The 17,667-nt window shown below is 40.2% G+C and overlaps 1 long non-coding RNA gene across 1 annotated transcript; it reads right to left on the bottom strand.

Moving 5' to 3' along the window:
• Positions 1–15,052: 15,052 nt before the first annotated feature.
• LOC142600137 (uncharacterized) lies at positions 15,053–17,214 on the bottom strand. Its single transcript, XR_012833594.1, has 3 exons — positions 17,190–17,214; positions 15,658–15,829; positions 15,053–15,128 (listed from the first exon to the last, which is right to left on the bottom strand). It is a non-coding gene; the product is annotated as an uncharacterized LOC142600137 (long non-coding RNA).
• Positions 17,215–17,667: the final 453 nt, after the last annotated feature.

The following is a 17,667-nucleotide window of genomic DNA, read 5'->3' as shown; positions in this document are numbered from 1 at the left end:
GGTTCACATAGCAAAATAAACAGATTTTTGCTATCTTTATTTGCAAAATACAATCATTTAATCATACTTTTTTTCAGTGAAGCTAATTTTATACATTCTCTGCAATAGTTTACGTAACATTTTAAAATTTTATAAATTACCTGTATATCAAAATTTATAGGACTGTCTGCGCAGCTCAATTAAATTTTTAAGCATCATCTCAAACTTTGAGCACAGTGGCATTTCTGTTGACATAGGTAACCATGTTCAGATAAGGCTCTCCTCTTTGAATAAAAACATGAGCACTTTGTGTGTGTGTGCGCGCGTTTGTTTTTTCCAGACGACAAGCTTAAGGCTGTAGTTGGGGCAGCCGACTTACCTGGGGGTAGCAGCCCTATGTAGGCGCAGAAGCGGGCGAGCATCTTCGTGTGCTAAAAAGGCAAGACTAGGTCTTCATGCTCTCACACCCGTGGACATCCCAAATCTGCGAGCGCCTCTGTCGCGGCGGAAGGCGGCGGTGACGGCGCGGCAGCGTTTCACCAGGCGGCGGCGGCGGCGGCTCCGGGCCAGGCGCGGGTGGGGGGGGGGGCTGGGCCAGCAGGTGGCGCTGTTTCCGCGGCGGAGCGAGCGGTGCGGGAGGGTGAGGGCAGCGGCGGTAGGGCGGCGGTGGTAGGGCGGTGGTAGGGCGGCGGTAGGGCGGCGGTGGTAGGGCGACGGTAGGGCGGCGGTAGGGCGGTAGTAGGGCGGCGGTAGGGCGGCGGTAGGGCGGCGGTAGTAGGGCGGCGGTAGGGCGGCGGTAGGGCAGCGGTAGTAGGGCGACGGTAGGGCGGTAGTAGGGCGGCGGTAGTAGGGCGGCGGTAGGGCGGCGGTAGGGCAGCGGTAGTAGGGCGACGGTAGGGCGGTAGTAGGGCGGCGGTAAGGCAGCGGTAGTAGGGCGGTAGGGCGGCGGTAGTAGGGCGGTAGGGTGGCGGTAGTAGGGCGGCGGTAGGGCTGCGTGCCCGGGAATTCGCAAGGCATAGAGCTGGAAAGGGAACACACGGTCGCTTTTAAAATTTTGTTTAACCTAGTAATCTAACATTTTTCTTTCTAATCACAAAACTCCTCTTTTTTTTCTTTTTTTTTTTCCCCTGTAGCATTGTTGATTTAAACGTGATTTCGCATTATGCTTTAGATTATAGCTATATACTCTTGTACAGCAATAAACTTCCCTCTCTGACTTGTGTGTTGTGGTTTTACCATCGGTGTGGTGAACTTTTTACTCATCCTGTTTCTTTGTGACACTTCTATATCCTTCAAATAGGTTAATTTATCCCTTCTTTACCATTTCTGTCCCGAAGTTTGTGAATAGTTGAGAAGCTATGGACATTAGAGGCCGAAATATATAGGCAACATAGCTGCACATTCCATTTTGCATGTATGCAACCGTTTTTATCTTAAGGGAGCCCTAATGTTCAGCAGGAATCGGCAACTGAATGAAAGAACGTGTGGCTTTTGTGAGAGGTGCGTGGTCTGAGCAATGACACTAAGGAGCAAGCAGAATACAGTCGTATTTTCCCTGCCCTCCCTCTCTTCAGTTTGCTCATTGCTCAACAAACAAGATTCGAGATCCTATTTGACTCATTATATTGACACATAAATACATCATTCAATTTATTTATGATTATAGAAGAATTAAGCACAAATTCAGAATCTTCAGAGTTCTTTACCCTCCAGCAGACTGGCAGGCCATTGCTTCAGGACAGTAGCCTAGATAAGAATATGAGGGGATAATAATAAAGAGGAAATAGAAAAAAATATACAGTAACATCCTCTTTTAATTTTTATGTTAGAAATATTATTCTCTATACAGTCAGTGATGCTATAAAGTTTCAGTCTGAAATAGTTATATGTTGTAGAGAACAAAGTTAAAATTTTAATATGTAAAACACTAAAGTGAATGTCCATGTAAATTCTAGCACAGTAACAGGACATCTATAGAATAATGGAATAAAATAGTTTGGCAGGAACCTCTGAGGTCACCTGTTACAACCCCCTGCTCAAAGCAGAGCCAACTTACATCAGGTTGCTCAAATTCTTGCACAGTCAGGTTTTGATTATCTGCAAGGACTGAAATTTTACATCTTCCCTGGGCAACTCATTCCAGTATTTGACCATCATCATGACCTTCTTTGCTACAAGGGCATAGGGCTGACTCATGTTCAGCTTTCTTCACCAGGTCTTCTTTGGCAAAGTCACTTCCCTACCAGTCCCCAGCCTGTGCAGGGGCTTGGTCTATGCCAGCCAGGGGCAGGACTCACATTTGCCTGTGCTGAACTCCATGTAGTTCCTCTCAGCCCGTTCCTCCAGCTTGCTGAGGTCCCCCCAGACAACAGACCTGCCTGCTGGTGTGTCAACCACCACCTCCAATTTGGCATTGTCCTCAAAGCTGCTGAGGGTGCACTCTGTCCCATCGTCCAGATCATGACTGTCTGCTTTGAGAGATCCTCCAAACCCCACACTGAAATAGTAATTATGAAAGGTAAATGGAGGGGTATAGGAAATAAGAGTTATAATTGTCCAGAAAGTCTGATGTTTTTTCAGAAAAGGATTGCGCTCAAATGGCAGAGAAGTGGCTGATAGTCAAAGAGAGAGGGAATACATAATACTTCTCCTAAGGTTGAAGAGGCAAACAAGTGGTGAATAATTGTTTCACTGGAATGAAAGTAGTCAGGCAATGGTAGGGGAATGCTTGATGATACAGCTGGAAGGTAAGAACTTAAATAAACGCTATACAAAACAGGGAGAGGAAGCAAGCAAATTCAGTTGTGTATTTTCAGCAAAGGAAAAAGAAAAAAAGAACATTCCTCTGGAAAGGAATAACCCACTGCACTGGTAAATGCTAAAACTGTGTTCTGTTTCTATTTAAAATGTAGCCAAGCTTTTAAATGAGATGATAGAATTTCAGTTCACCCACAGCAAATGTGAAGTAATACTCTGCTTGTTTATTCATTCTAGAATGAGTATTACCAGTGAATTTTCTTCCCTTACAGTATGCCTAAATCTATTGTTCCTCCATTGGACAAAGGTCCCACTGTAATTATAGGTATTGTGCTTTCCTTAAATTGAAGTAATATCTACTTATTATTTTTCCTTCAAAGAGACATGAAGGTTGAAATATAGAAGAGCACTGTTCCATACCCAACCTTAGATCTGACAGACAGGAAAACGCTGAGCAAGAAATTGAAAGCAACGGTTTTAGCCATGTCAATAATGAGCAAAAATTGTATAGAGAGTTCCCTTTAAATAGGGAAAAATTATTCAAGTGAGCTGATGGTTATAAGTGGAAGTATGCACAGACTAACACTGAGAAGGGAAGACAGGTTGTGTGGGAAGTCCCCAATTTTGGACTTTTGAGAACATCCTTTTGGCTCTGACCTCACTTTTGTCGGTACCTGAACCTGACTGTGGTGGGTTGACCCTGGCTGGGGGCCAGGTGCCCACCAGAGCTGCTCTATCACTCGCCTCCTCAGCAAGGCAGGGAGGGGAGAAAGGAAGATGGAGAAAAAACAATCCCAAACTCATGGGTCGAGATAAAGGCAGTTTAATATAGCTAAAGCAAAAAGCTGCGCACGGAAGCAAAGCAAAAAGCAAAGATTATTCTCTACTTCCCATCAGCAGGCGATGGCCGGCCACTTCCTGGGAAGTAGGGCTTCAGTAAGCGTGCCCCTTACCCCGGAGGACAAACATTGTAAAAAAAAAAAAAAAACAACGAATGCCCCCGCCCTGTTCCTCCCCCTATTCTCAGTTTCTTACTGCTGAGCATGACGTCATATGGTATGGAATATCCCTTTGGTCAGTTTGGGTCAGCTGTCCTAGCTGTGTCCCCTCCCAAGATCTTGCCCACCCCCAGCCTGCTGCTGGGGAAAAAGAAATGTTGGAAAGCCTTGATGTGTGCTGGCACTGCTCAGTAGTAGCCAAAACACTGGTGTGTTATCAACAGTTTGCTAGCTACCAATACACAGCACAGCACCATGAGGGCTGCTGTGGGGAGAATTAACTCCATCTCAGCCAGACCCAATACACTGACTCTTAATCATTTCTTTAAATTGGAAATAACATGCAGACTATCTTGCGAATGCATAAAGTGAAGTAAAACCACTGGCAAAAACGATTGTATAAAATAGTAACAAACCATTTTTGGGCCTGATGTTATTATCTGGACAAAATTCACTCTCTCTTACCTGTGGGGACCCAAACCCCTAAAAAAAACCCCTTCTTTTTTGGTCCCAGCCAAAACTTTACATTGAAACTGTTAGGGATCAAGTGAAGCAGCTAACTTCAATTATGATTCTAAGTTTTGATTGATTTGACATTTAAAATAAAAATGCATATCATATAAACAAGGTCTGAATGGTTTTCTCTCAAATTTGTTGCCAGTCACCAATGTAAGGACCAAATTTGACCCTTAATTCACCTTACTGTAAAACAGACAAGACTGTCTCACAAAACATTCTTGTAAGTATAACACTAACCTCTCTGTCCTACATATCATCTCAACCCGTATTACCTTCCCCAGTTAAATAAATCAGAAGAAATCTGCTTTAAGTTTTTTTAAACATCAAGTGTACATTTATACCATCGAATAAAAAAAAATAATAGGAAGCAAAATTTATCTCCAAACCTTAGTGATTTTTCAGTTAGAATTTCTTCAATCAATATAATATCTTGATTGAAGTCATTTCTGAAATAGTCCCAAACCCCAGACTTTACAATTGAATCTCTGCAAATCTCTCACGTAAAAAATGAAACAAATTGTTCTCTTGAGCTCAGTTGAGCTACTTCTACACTGACAAAGATTATGTTTGTGAATTACAAAATACTGCTTAGATTGCTAGGCTACTCATGGCAATTTCTTAGGGAATTAGAGCATCCCGCTCTAACTGACCCTACTTTGAGCAGATGTGGGACTGGAGGTCTCTTCCAAACTCAGTTACTCTTGTGGTTCTGTGGTCTGACTTACTTATTAACGTCCAAAGCATTTTGTTACTATTCCAGATGCTTGTTTTATGCGTGTGTTGAGGATTACTACCCTACTGAATAACTTTGGTTGAGTGGCATGCTTATGCTCTCCTCAGACTTTTCAGCTTATAGCCTCACATATTAATGTAAATGACTGTGATACATCCTGCAGCTGCTACAGCTGTCTTCTAGCAATGATCAGAGCTGTTATTCATTCATCTGTAAAAACAAGATCATGAGATTACTGTTGGCCAAGCATTAAACAGATAATAGTCTCTTCAAGTTCACCTTACCAATGTCTGATCTCTTCCCATGTTCAGCATGTGTCCGGTAAGAGTTCCTGAGCAACTAGTGGCATACTTCAATGTCATCATTTCTCTCTGGTTGTAGAATCTTTATTTTGGCACTGTCTAGACTGTTGAGTCGATTTTCTGCTAAAATACATTAAGGATTTAATTTTTAAGAGTTAAGAATTTAATGCTTTATAGCACAACAGTCGCTCCTTCTCAACAGCACTGCCTTGAGACAAATTATATAACAATGTTTTTGCATGGACTATGGGCCTTATTATATATTAAAATCTACACACTAATTGATACACTCAGACAAAATCCATTTTGGGAAGTCAAAGATGTCTCAATAACACCAGCAAAATTATTAATAAAAAAAATCACATGTAAAAATTTAAAGACTTTAGTGAGTTTATTGTTCATGAGTCAAAGTCTGTCAAAGGATATTTATCAAATTACCGTAGCTACACAAAGCTCTCTGATTTACCAGCATGGACTCACTTTCCTCACTTTGTATTTATTATATCTTCAACTTGGTCTTATTATATCTTCAAATATTATCTTTAAGTGTGAAATAAATGAAGTACTTTACTGCACCAGGCATGCATGTTAGTGGACACAGACCATGAAGAAAAGTGACTTAGTCATTAATAGCTGAAATTATGTGAAGTATCTGAGTATGTTTTTGTTTCCTCTGTTTTCCTTTTATTTACAATAGGCCTGACTTTTGAAAGGTACTTATTAAAACCACATATTTATTTTTTGTGACTGCACGTTTAGTTTACAGACACAAACATACTTTTGCTGAAAAAAAAAGGTATGAAAAGTATAATATTAAATGGCAAAAAATCCAACTATTTTTCTAATCCAAAAATAATTTTTCTAATCCTTCAGCTTTGCACTTCAGAGTACTTACTTATGAAGTTATACCTCTAAAAATGATAGCTGAATGTCATAAATGGAGCAATTTATTATCAAATGTCATGATGTTTAATTGTACATATCAGCATAGTTTATTTACAAAACAGTATAAATAATGAGATATTCAAATGTCTTGATAAGTTGCCTTTTAGTACAAACTTGACTATTGAATTGAAAATAAATAAAACTTCATATCAAATGGGGAAAAAACTATATCAGAGAAAAGGAATGTGAGAATTCAAACCTTTAGTTAATTTTTAAAAATGGTAAAAGATTATATCAGTGTTAACTTCTTTGAAATCAGACAAGAAAATTAGGTCTTTACTATTTTTAATGACTTTGATTCCTGTCATCTTTGGGCAGTGAGACTTTTAGCTGTTAACTATCTATTAACTCCAATTGTGAAATATAAAATAGTATTACTAAGAAAAAAAAAGTGTAGAATAGCATTATTGTCATGCAAGCCATACCCTTTGACAGATGAAATCTTGAGATAAATGTGTAAATTTACTTTAGTGATTTTTTTCATCAATTTATAGTCTACCTCTTCAGCAATAACCCATGATTTTTTTTCTGGTTAAAAACATTTGCATTCTCACCATCCAACCTAGGAAATACTGGAAGTTGAACTGTGTACTTTTATTTTCTGCAAGTCTTACTGAACCTGGTACTTGGGTCTAATTGAATACTCAGTAATAATGAGAAGAGAATTTTAAAGTGTTTTTTTTGCAGACTTTGATAGCACTGCACTACGAGATCATTCCCATATTGAGATGCAGCTCCTATGGCCAGTGAGCTGAAAAACATGTCTGTCTTTCCTGTTTCCTGATGTGCCTTTCCTGCATCCGCAGAGGTCACAGCATCCTCTGCTCTGTGCTTCTGGTCACAGGAATCTTGTGTCTCTATCCAAGCAGCTTCTCCACTCATTACATTAACCTGGATAAGCCAACTAGTTAATAGCCTGGAAGACCACTAAGGAAGAAGTGGAAAAGAAAGATTTGGCTCTGTCACACCAAAATCTCAGGGGTCCCTCACTTTGTGGGTAGTAGTCTAGAAGTCAAAATATTTGGATGTGGAGGGACAGGTTTTTTCCTGCCCATGTTTTAAAACCACCTGGCCATAGTTCTGTGATGAGAGACCATATCTGCTCATGAGTGATGATCATCTCTAAGCACACTAGCAAAAGTAGGAGATTTAGGACCTCAAACCAGCACAGATGCCCAAGTGTTCAGGTCAAAACAGTTAGAAGCCTGCAAAGAAAGAACTAGAAATATCTGAAGCACAGGTCAAATGCAGGTACACACCACTCTTAGGTGACCGATGTGTAAAGATTTTTTGGACAGTTATTTTGGCTAAGGTTCCCACAATCCAGCTCAACATCCTGTTTCAGATCTTGTCGAATTTCTTCATTTCTTTTCACACAAAGAAGTGGATTAGGAAAAGCTTGACAAAGTCCCTCTGCTCTGCGTTCTTACTGAACTGCTCAGCTCGGGGTTTTTTCAACAATGCCTGTTGGGATTTCAGTTTACCTTCTCCTATTATCCAGGTTAATTGTGCAGGTTAAGATGATTGTTTCATACTAGTAGATCAATGTGAACAATAGGCCTCTATTGTCCCAGAAAGACAAAACTGTTTATGTGCAGACCAGCAGCAAAGCTTATGCATGGCTTCTGCACGTGAGCTTCTTCATCCTCCTGTCAGCCCGGGTACCTTTGGAAAAGCAATCGTTGCAATGAAAGTTTGCATCCTGTATAGAAATATATGGCACAGATGATTTTAGTAGGTAGATACTAGAAGAGAGTTTGTATTGTGTTGGGCAATTAGCAATCCTAGTGCTTGCTGTCTTTCCTGTGTGGGGACTTGAAACCTTTAACATAGTGGACTTCACCTTGGGACCACATTATAGGAGACAATTCAAGCCTAAACAATACTTACACATTAATTAAGCCAACCATCAACTGACTGAGGATATTGTAGTCTGTTGCCTGGCAACTGCTAGGAGCTGACAAATTAATTCTTTTTTTAGACTGATATTAATTGCCTCATTTTATTAAGTTAAAAAAAATTAACAAAACCAAAAAACATTACCATGAATTTAAAAGCAAAGGAGATAATCTGAGGAAAGAAGGGGACAAGAAGTAAGAATACATCATATAAAAGGAAAACTGAGTTAGAACAGTACAGTGATTCATGGGGAAAAAAAAGAGAGGAGAGGAGAGGAGAGGAGAGGAGAGGAGAGGAGAGGAGAGGAGAGGAGAGGAGAGGAGAGGAGAGGAGAGGAGAGGAGAGGAGAGGAGAGGAGAGGAGAGGAGAGGAGAGGAGAGGAGAGGAGAGGAGAGGAGAGGAGAGGAGAGGAGAGGAGAGGAGAGGAGAGGAGAGGAGAGGAGAGGAGAGGAGAGGAGAGGAGAGGAGAGGAGAGGAGCCACCATCACAGAAGAACACATGTAAGTACATGAACAATGAGATCAAGACACAAAACAAGATGAAGGATTGTCAGGGTTAAAATTCTTCTTTTTGGCAAAGGCCTACACACAAAACAAGGAAAATTCAGCATGATGAGGTCACCTAGGAGCAAAATAACCTTTTGGAGAATGAGTACTCTTGAAGTATGCATAAGTATTTTATTTAAAAGAAATTATTTTTTTCCTCTTTCCCTAAGGAGGGCTTTTTCCAGCTTCACGTTTTGGAAAAGAATTCGGGTGTCTAAAAGATACTTGCCTTATACATACCCAGGTAATCTGACAGCAACTATACCAATAGTCGAGAAGCAACACTCAGTAAAACACTTTTTGCTACTTTTTGTGACCCATTGCTATATCCACCACAGTTCCATGACTGATGATCTCAGAAAGATGCAACAACTCCTGACTCCTGTCTCAACTTGCTTTTGCTTAGTGCTTACATCACTGATATAAAATAAAGCCAGGAAAAATAAATTTTTACTTTCTATTCTTTGAATAACTGTGTTCTGATGAGATTTTGCCTCCAGACCTCCGGACTAAAATTGAATAGCTAGATTTCAGTGATCAGCAGAACTCCATTCTTATATACATTTGGTCTCCAAGTGCTTTCAAAGAACGTTTTAGTCTTCAGTGTGGGAACACTGCCTTACCAACTGTATTGGTAATTCTGCAGTGTTTTTTTATCTGGAAAATCTACTTTTTGGTAAAATAAAAACATTTCGATTGGATACGTTTTCTTAAAGAATTGCGTCAATTTGCCCAAGAATTTTGTAGGCTCAATATGGAAGATCTTGTCAGAGTCACCTCAGATAACCTCAAAAGATCCAATTAATAACATTATTTAACTTTGAATGAATAAGGAAGTATAAGTTCAGGTACTTTCTGTATCTAGAGGATACAGAAGCTTGAAACTGGATCTCCAGTAATGAAAGTAAGAGATTTTATCCCATATTGGGATAATATCCTGTGCCTCAATGTGAATTCCAATGTTTTAAAATGTTACGCTGTTTCCCAAATTACTGTCTGCAGCATTTTTGATGCTGCTTATTGGAGAAGGCCAAAGACTTTCTTCTGCAGTGAATAGGACAAGCTGTAATTAGCTGAGATGATGAACATGGCTAGATTTGAGCCAGCAAAAAGTGGTCATCTTGTAGCTCAAACACTTCTTTGTGATTAGTTCACCTGATTACTTGGGTTTAATGAAAGAAAACAAATGCACATTATAGTACAGGCATATTAACTTCAATACAATTAGTGTAATTGCAGTGCAGTTATAATGTAGTTACAATTTGTTAAAAATAATTATTGCTAATGTATCTGAATTATGAAGTGCATTTAAAAGTTTGACTTCCTAGTTTCATTTTCTGTATAACACTAGAGAAATTGCTTGTTCATTGCTTCAGCTGTCACAAATTTTTGGTTTTGTTGTTTCTCCGAAGCTTAATAAGCAGCCACTGGGCAAAAAGCCCCAGTATTCCAGCCGCAATAAGGAGGCCCTGTCAACTGCATGATCAGGGTGTCTAGTTGTGTGAAACCAGTGCTTTTGTTATGAGAAAGGGATTTGCATTGACATTCCCTTCCACTGCATACAATGCCTTCAGATTTAGTGAGCCTCGGTTATGTTGACTCCTTAACACAACCTTAGGCGATCCCTTGCATGATCAGCAAAGGGACAAGGATGTGCCAGCACTGAGCACCACCACATATTTCTCGTAGGTGCTCGGTTCCAGGGGCTGAAGTTGCAGCTGCCGACAACGGTCAGTTGACTGAAGGAGGGGGGCAGGGAGAGAAGAGGGCATCTTTGCTGGCTACAAAGAAGTGCTAGCATACTATCTCTCATTTAACCCTAGAGCTTAGTCAGGGATACAGGGTACTTACATAAAATTAGATTTCATGCCTGAAATGATCTCTGGGATTTAGATGCTGGACATATCAGTACAGATTGGCTTACTCTTTTTTTCCTGCAGTTTTGTAGAAGGAGTTATTGCCACTCACGTTTAAACATACTGTCTTAACTTGATTTGGGCTGAGCCAGGATGAGTTCAAATGCTCATTACTTGTGTCCCAGGTGAGCACCGTCAGTGCTGCCCAGAAGAGGAGAATTCCCCTCCTCTCTCCACTGCCCTGCCAGGCAGGGCAAGAGAGCACCAAAGGAGTCTGATCCAAGTGCCCATTGGCAGAGGCACTCTGCTGGGAAGAGAAAGCAGTGAAGTCCTCTGAGAGGCTTCTGTAGATTGTTTCCCATGACCTTTTAATGCAAAATACCTAACCAGTGGTGGGAGCAGGGGCCAGAATTTTATGGATTACATACACCTCCAGTGCAGCTTGCTAGAGAGTGATCTGCCTTTTCTTAGGGACACCAAGTGTTGGAGCACTCTCTTGAAAGTTTGAATACCAAAGGGAGGACTATGGAATAACCTGCATAAATGAATGACCTTCCTAAGTTTCTGTGAGAAAGATGCTGGAATGCCTCTTAAAAGAGATGGGTTTCTATCCTTTTCTAAAGCTCCTGACCTCAGTGGTATCTTGGGAAAAAGAATTGCAAGAATGCAGGAGAAGCTGCAGTCTGTCAGTTCTACTTAGTTCTCTGTATGTGGAATTAAGTTACTAATTGGGGTAGGGAGCAGTAAGAGAAGTCACATGCTCTTTTGCCCTGAAGATCTTGAAATTAAAAATACTTGAAAAGCCATTCTTAAAATAGAACTGAGAACTAATTAGTAATGGCTGTATACAAGAAAGTGTTCATTATTTTCATCTTGTGAAATATCCTTATCCTTAGCATTTCAAGATTCTTGCTAGTACTTAGATGGAAAAACATCATTAAAAGTAAACAGATTATACTGGGGTGAATTTTTAACATAAGGTACTCAATCTCTTGCCAAAACTTAATGATATTTATGATGCGAGAATGTCTACCAGCTGAAATAAAACAACTTAATTATTTTTCAGCTGTAACAATTCTATAATAAAATAGCCTTTGGAATAGCTACATAGTTGATGTTCACAGGCGCTACGCACACAGCCTAAGTGACTACGCATAGTCAAATGGGTAGCTATTCAGGAGACCTGAATTCATTTCACTGTGGAAAAGCAGCTAGTCTACTAACAGCTTTCCTGTGGCAGTTATTCCCAGCTGTATACATTAAGTGGATCTCTTATGCCTCTCCAGGCATTCTTTGACTAGCAAAGCTGTATGAGTAAATGCCCACAGGTCTTTAATGAGACTCTTCCATGCCACTCCATGGGACAGTGACTACTGTTTGTAAAGAGTGCTTTGTGCGTAGCCACTTCAATTGACGTGGTCCTCCTAGAAGTCTCCAGATCTTCCCAGGGACTGGGATGGATCCAGCCTGGAGCAAGGCACTTCCAGCATTCTGAGGTGGGCACCATCTGCCTTACTGGTTTCAGTGAGGCAGTAGCAAGCCCTTGCTGCTCAAACAGGAAGGACCCTGAGGAAAGGGCATTATCTAGCTGATCAACGGGGAAGCATGCATCAGAAACGTGGGCTTTCTCGGACTCTGAGTAAAGCATATTCTTCTGTATGATGAAGGAAACTGGGTGTATGGAAAAATATTATTATTTCATGAACTCCCATTGTCATTCTCATTTGAAGTTGCTAATGAGGCTGAAGTCAATATCCTTCATCTGTTCAGTAAAGTGAATTCTTCATCTTGACAGTCTAAGATTGCCAGTGGGTAGACACAGATTTGTGAGAAGAACTAAATGGTGTTTATTGTGGTGACTGATTATCTCCTGAAGAATCATGTGTTTTTCTCCAACAGTAGAGGATATAATTTAATTAGACTGTTATTTTAAATGTTCTGATTTTTTTTAATGCATTAACTTATGGCCTGTGGCTGATAGAAAAGAAATTAACACTGACTCCTTTGAGTGTGGAATGAATTGCAGTTTGCAAGTAGAGAAAATTAATTATAAATGCCTGCTATTTAAGTTTTCCAGATTCAGATGATAAATGAAGCAATTATTACATGTCAAGTATATAAACAGTAATTCGTCAACATTTCAGCTTATTAATTCTAACATTTGCCATTCCATGTAACATATTTATCACATTTTATTGCTTGTTGATGAAAAATCTAGCATAGTTCTCTCAATTATCTTTACACAGCTGCATAATGAAGCAACAAAGTAGGGATGTATATCACAGTCCTGAACGCCACGAAAGGGTTCTTGTTTGTCTTGAATTCAGCTCAGAATAAAGCACCGACACCTCAACCTGGCCCAGCTACAGGCATCCATCCTCGTTTCACCTTCCCAACCTTGCTTTCAGGGTGCTGTGCTGCTGCGCTCCTGCTGCATTTCAGAGCCTGTTTCTGCCAACCACTGCGTGCCCCAGCCCCGCTGACTCATTCTGCCTGGACGCTCCTTCCTGCTCTTTCTAACCACATCTCTGTGACTTTCCTCTTGCTCTCTCTGTACCTGGCATGTCCTAAGAGCTGGACACTGGGAACCTTCCAGCATTTTCAGATTTCTCTCTGAAATCTTGATGTTCCACTGTGCTCATCACAAACTCCTCCTCAGCGTGTGCAATCCATATTCTTTCGCTGCCTCATTCTTGGACACAGCTGTCTAATCCAGGATGCTCCAAACTTCACCTGATGGACTGAGAAGAGAGGCTCAAGCACACTCTTTACTAAGACAGACAGCTGTGTTTGTTAATGATCTATTTATGGAGCTGTTGTAAAATCTTCCTGTTTTGCACTACTGTTTCAGTCTGGAGGTTCTTCTGATCCAGAGTGTCAAAATGTGGGAGCACAGCCATGTGACCGGACAGATCACGGGTCAGACAGTCTAGGTTTCACAACAGCTTTGTGCTGCCGTGTGACGTGTGATTAATCACCTTATATCCCTGGGTGAAATCCTGGCCCAAGTTACATCAGTGGAAAATGGCCATGACTTTAACCCCTGACATTTTGTTATTCCTTAACAAGGTTAGCCAAACAAGGTTTTTGATAAATCAAGTGTGAGGGGGGAAAAAAAAAACCAAACCAAAACTTATATGAATCTCTCAAGGTTGTCTTCATGTTTTGGGGGTAAAGGGAGGGCTGTATCTGAAGGTTACGAGTCTGCTTGAAGCTCAGTGGTCGTTCAAGGTTTAGAGTACATCAGTTACTGAAGGCGACTGTACAGGGGATGGTGAGAATAGGTTTCTGGCAGGTGTGAAGGGAAGAAAAATTTGGATTAAGTTACTTAGAACTAAAAATTAAAACCTAGAATTGCAAAAAAAAAAAATATCTGTTTATCTGTACTCAACAGAGTGAAAAGATTCTTTTACAGACTACATGTGTATTTATACATCATACATGTTGCAGAAGAAAGCCATTACTCAGCTGATTCATCTCCTTATTGCCTTGTGGTCCACTATAACACCTAGAGCATTCTGTGCACAACTGTTCCCTAGCCAGCTATTTCTTAGTCTCTCAGTGCAGACGGTTATTGCTGCCTAAATGTGTAATTTTATGTTTATTAAGTAGCATTTTTTTTTCATTTTTCCATTTGTCAAGGTAACTCTGAACATTAGTTTTCTCTCCTGAGCTACTGATAGTTCCTTCCACTCTGATGCTGTCTGTAAATTTGTCATCATCTAGTTAATTAATAAAAACTTTCATCAGTTCCAAAATAATCTGGTTTAATTCAGCTGCTAGTGTGAAGTAAAAAAGGTAATAAAAATTTTGGGAAAAACGTATGATTAAAGATTGGGAATAGCCTGAAGTCACTTTAATGGGGCTTCTTGGATGCTAACAGTAACAACATAAAAGCATGCTCATAAAAGTGTGTTTATATCTATTTTCCAGAAGACAAAACCAGAATAATTTGCATGAAGAAAACTTTAAACTTCCTTTACATTAGTTATCATCTGAAACAAAAAAAAACAAAAAAAAAATTATTTCATGCTTTAGAATTATACAGAATCTGCAGCAAAAAAAAAGTAATAAACACATGCCACTTCTACAATTTAAGGACTTAGGGAAAGGAAGATTAAAAACACAGTTTACAAACCAGTCATTTCAGAGGAGACATGTACACTGGCAGTTGTTACTCAAATGGAGGAACTGGCTATAATATACTCATTTTAGGCTTACCTACAACTGTACGTCTTTGCTACTAAACTCTAAGTCTTCTAGTCTTAAGTCTGCATCAGCTCCTAAGACCACTTAGCCACGAACACATGGTACATGTGCACTATGTAATAAAGTAGAAACCTGCATAGCAGCATACCTTTCTGATGAGCACCTCTGCACCAACAAACTGGATTTTACCCCCTGTTGACAAGACGGAGGCTGAAGCAGGTTGTAGGTGACCAGGACGATGAATGCAGCCAGTCCATATCGCATCGTGTCCTGGGGTCACACAGAATTCAGTTCCTCTGGGCCATCTACCCCCAGAGCCACATCCATAGCATCTCCCTCTGAACTTATCAAGCCCCATCTTAAGATCAGCTGAAGTCTTGCCCCTCCTTGAATAATAATACCTTCTATCTTTTTTGTCTGTTTCAGAATATAACACATCATTATAAACTATGGCACACCAAGTAACAGATACTGCTCTGATGCATTCAGGAGCCGAGCCACTTAATTTATTTGTATGTGATATTTTTATATTTATTATGAAACAGTTTGTTTAGAGGAGCTGGCACAATGTTGTCAGCATAAGAAAAGTTGGCACCAGAGCCTAATTATGTCATATAAAAGCAATGTTTGCATTAGTTATCATAAACGTCAGTCTCTGTTGCCCTAAGTTAAACAAGCTTATAAAGAAGTTTTAAAGAGAAACTTCGAGAGAAATACCCAATTTTGTAATATTAGCATTTAATTTTAATCCTCAATAGTTTTAAAAAACCCTCTATTTGCCCATACAAGACATTAACAGTATTATACATAAGCACAGATGGAACAAATGACAAGCTGATAGTGTTTGTTCAGAAAGCTGCATAGGACAGTAACAAAGCCATAGTGGAGGATGTCATAACATCTGACAGCACTCACCCCTAAATAAGTTATGAGTTCATGAATCTGACTTATTAGTTGACAATCTCGAGTTTTTCCATACTTCCATCCATGTCTTGGGGTCAAACAAAGGTTACCTCTTTAACCATGGTCTCTTCCCTCCTCTTGCTGCAATTCAAAGAACCATTTGCAGATGTTCAAGGTTACTTTCCTGCAAGAGAGAGGCAAGATATTACATTTGTCTTAAGAAAATGGACTTTTCTCTACATATACCTAATACACATATCAGGCTATGCTGCTCGTACGCTGTCACAATGTAAAAAATAAGTAAGGTATGTTTGCATATGGAGTGCGATCATGATATTCCCCATGTGACTAGGAATAAGAAATAAAAGTACAGTGTTTCTCTCTCACACTCTTCTTCATGTCTAAGAACATCACACACAGATATTTCTGAGGTGATCACCTTGTTCTGAAGAATCAGAATTTGTTTTAATTTTTTCTTCTTTATAAAGATACTTTCTTTCACTTTCTAATGTTTTTAATGAGCATTGAAACAGATACTTGCATTCATCTGAGGAGAATCTGAGGCAGTGGCTTGGAGATGTACATGTCCCTACTTATTTGAACTTGCTTTAGGATGTTTGAGGATGAGTTAGATGTTCTCTGTTGACTTTCTTATGAAGCATGCTAGAAAAGAGAGAATCATGTACTAAGGCACTACCCTCCTTTGGTACCACCAGTGGGTAGCAAGGGATAAAATAAGGTCTTAATGGGTATGTCTTCGTAAAAAGAGAGACAAAAATTTCACCAGAAAATGAAAACCAGAGGCTCTGACTCAGCTTGTGGCTAATTTGTATTTGGACAGCTGAAGACTTTGGATTAATAAAGCCATCCTGGGGTGGAGCCATTCCTGAATTTCCTCACTTTTAAGTGCAGTTTACACTGGACTCAGCTTACACTGCTGAATGTGCCGGCAATTCAAAGCTGCTATACGGCAGAGCAGGTATCTCTGTCCCACCTATCCAAGTGCCAAAATGAGCAGCAAAGTCCCAGAGCAGGGTTTGCCCCTGGCTTTTGCAGCCGGTTTCATGAGCCAGCAAGTGCCCCAGAGCAAACCCTGCGCTGCCAGGGCAGGTCCCGCGTAGGCGAAGGAGCGTGACGGGGATGCTGCCGAAACAGTGGTGGTGCAGAGCTAACGCCAGCCCGTACGACATGCTCAGCACCTCACAGCACTACGCGCAGGTTTGTAACCCCAGTGCTATGCTGTGACTAATTACTGTAGACACAGCACTATAGTAATGCAGCTATGTTGCTTTCTGAAGCCCAGTGAGGATTCTACTTGATGCTGCTTTGTTTGCTTGGTGTATCTGAGTACGTCAGTCCATTCGGAGGGATCTCCTCATGCTTTACTGAGCTGGAGGCTATAGACACCTCCTAGGAGATGTGATAGGAATATTCTAATGAGTGTATTCTATTAAAAGAATCCTTGCAGTTAATAAACCAGATTTTTTTTTTCCAATGAATACACTAACATTTACAGAGATAATTATAATGTACAGAATTGATACCTTTATCAATAGTAAAGGGTCTCAGAATACTCTCCAGGCAGCCTCAGTAGAACTGTTCATACAAAAAGATAATAAAAATTTAATAGCAAAAATCTAAGACTGATAATTTCCAAACCCATTCTCATTTAGAGCTGGACAAGAAAAGGAAAGAAAGTATCTCAGGATCTGAAGGGTATTGAAGGGGGACCACTTCAGATATTTCTGAGCGTAAATCAACTCAATAGCTAAATTAAGATGTACATGGTGTGCAACTTCAGCTCTCTCAAAATGCAAAGCCTGCTTTTTTTTGTAGGCCTTCCAGCAAAAACAGTCCCAAAATAAAAATACATCAATCCATTCCACTCTGGGCTGCCTGCAGGGAAGTGAGAGAAATAAAACATCCCAACAAGATGGATTTATGACATCTGGACCAGGCTCAGTACAACGAGCTTCTGACCAAAGGCTGAATCACCATTTGCTAAGCTACCCCCAGTGACAG

Source organism: Balearica regulorum, chromosome 1 (genome assembly GCF_011004875.1).
Source record: "Balearica regulorum gibbericeps isolate bBalReg1 chromosome 1, bBalReg1.pri, whole genome shotgun sequence".
NCBI lineage: Eukaryota > Metazoa > Chordata > Aves > Gruiformes > Gruidae > Balearica > Balearica regulorum.
The sequence above is the reverse complement of the archived record's forward strand: the minus strand, read 5'-3'. Positions and strand labels throughout refer to the sequence as shown.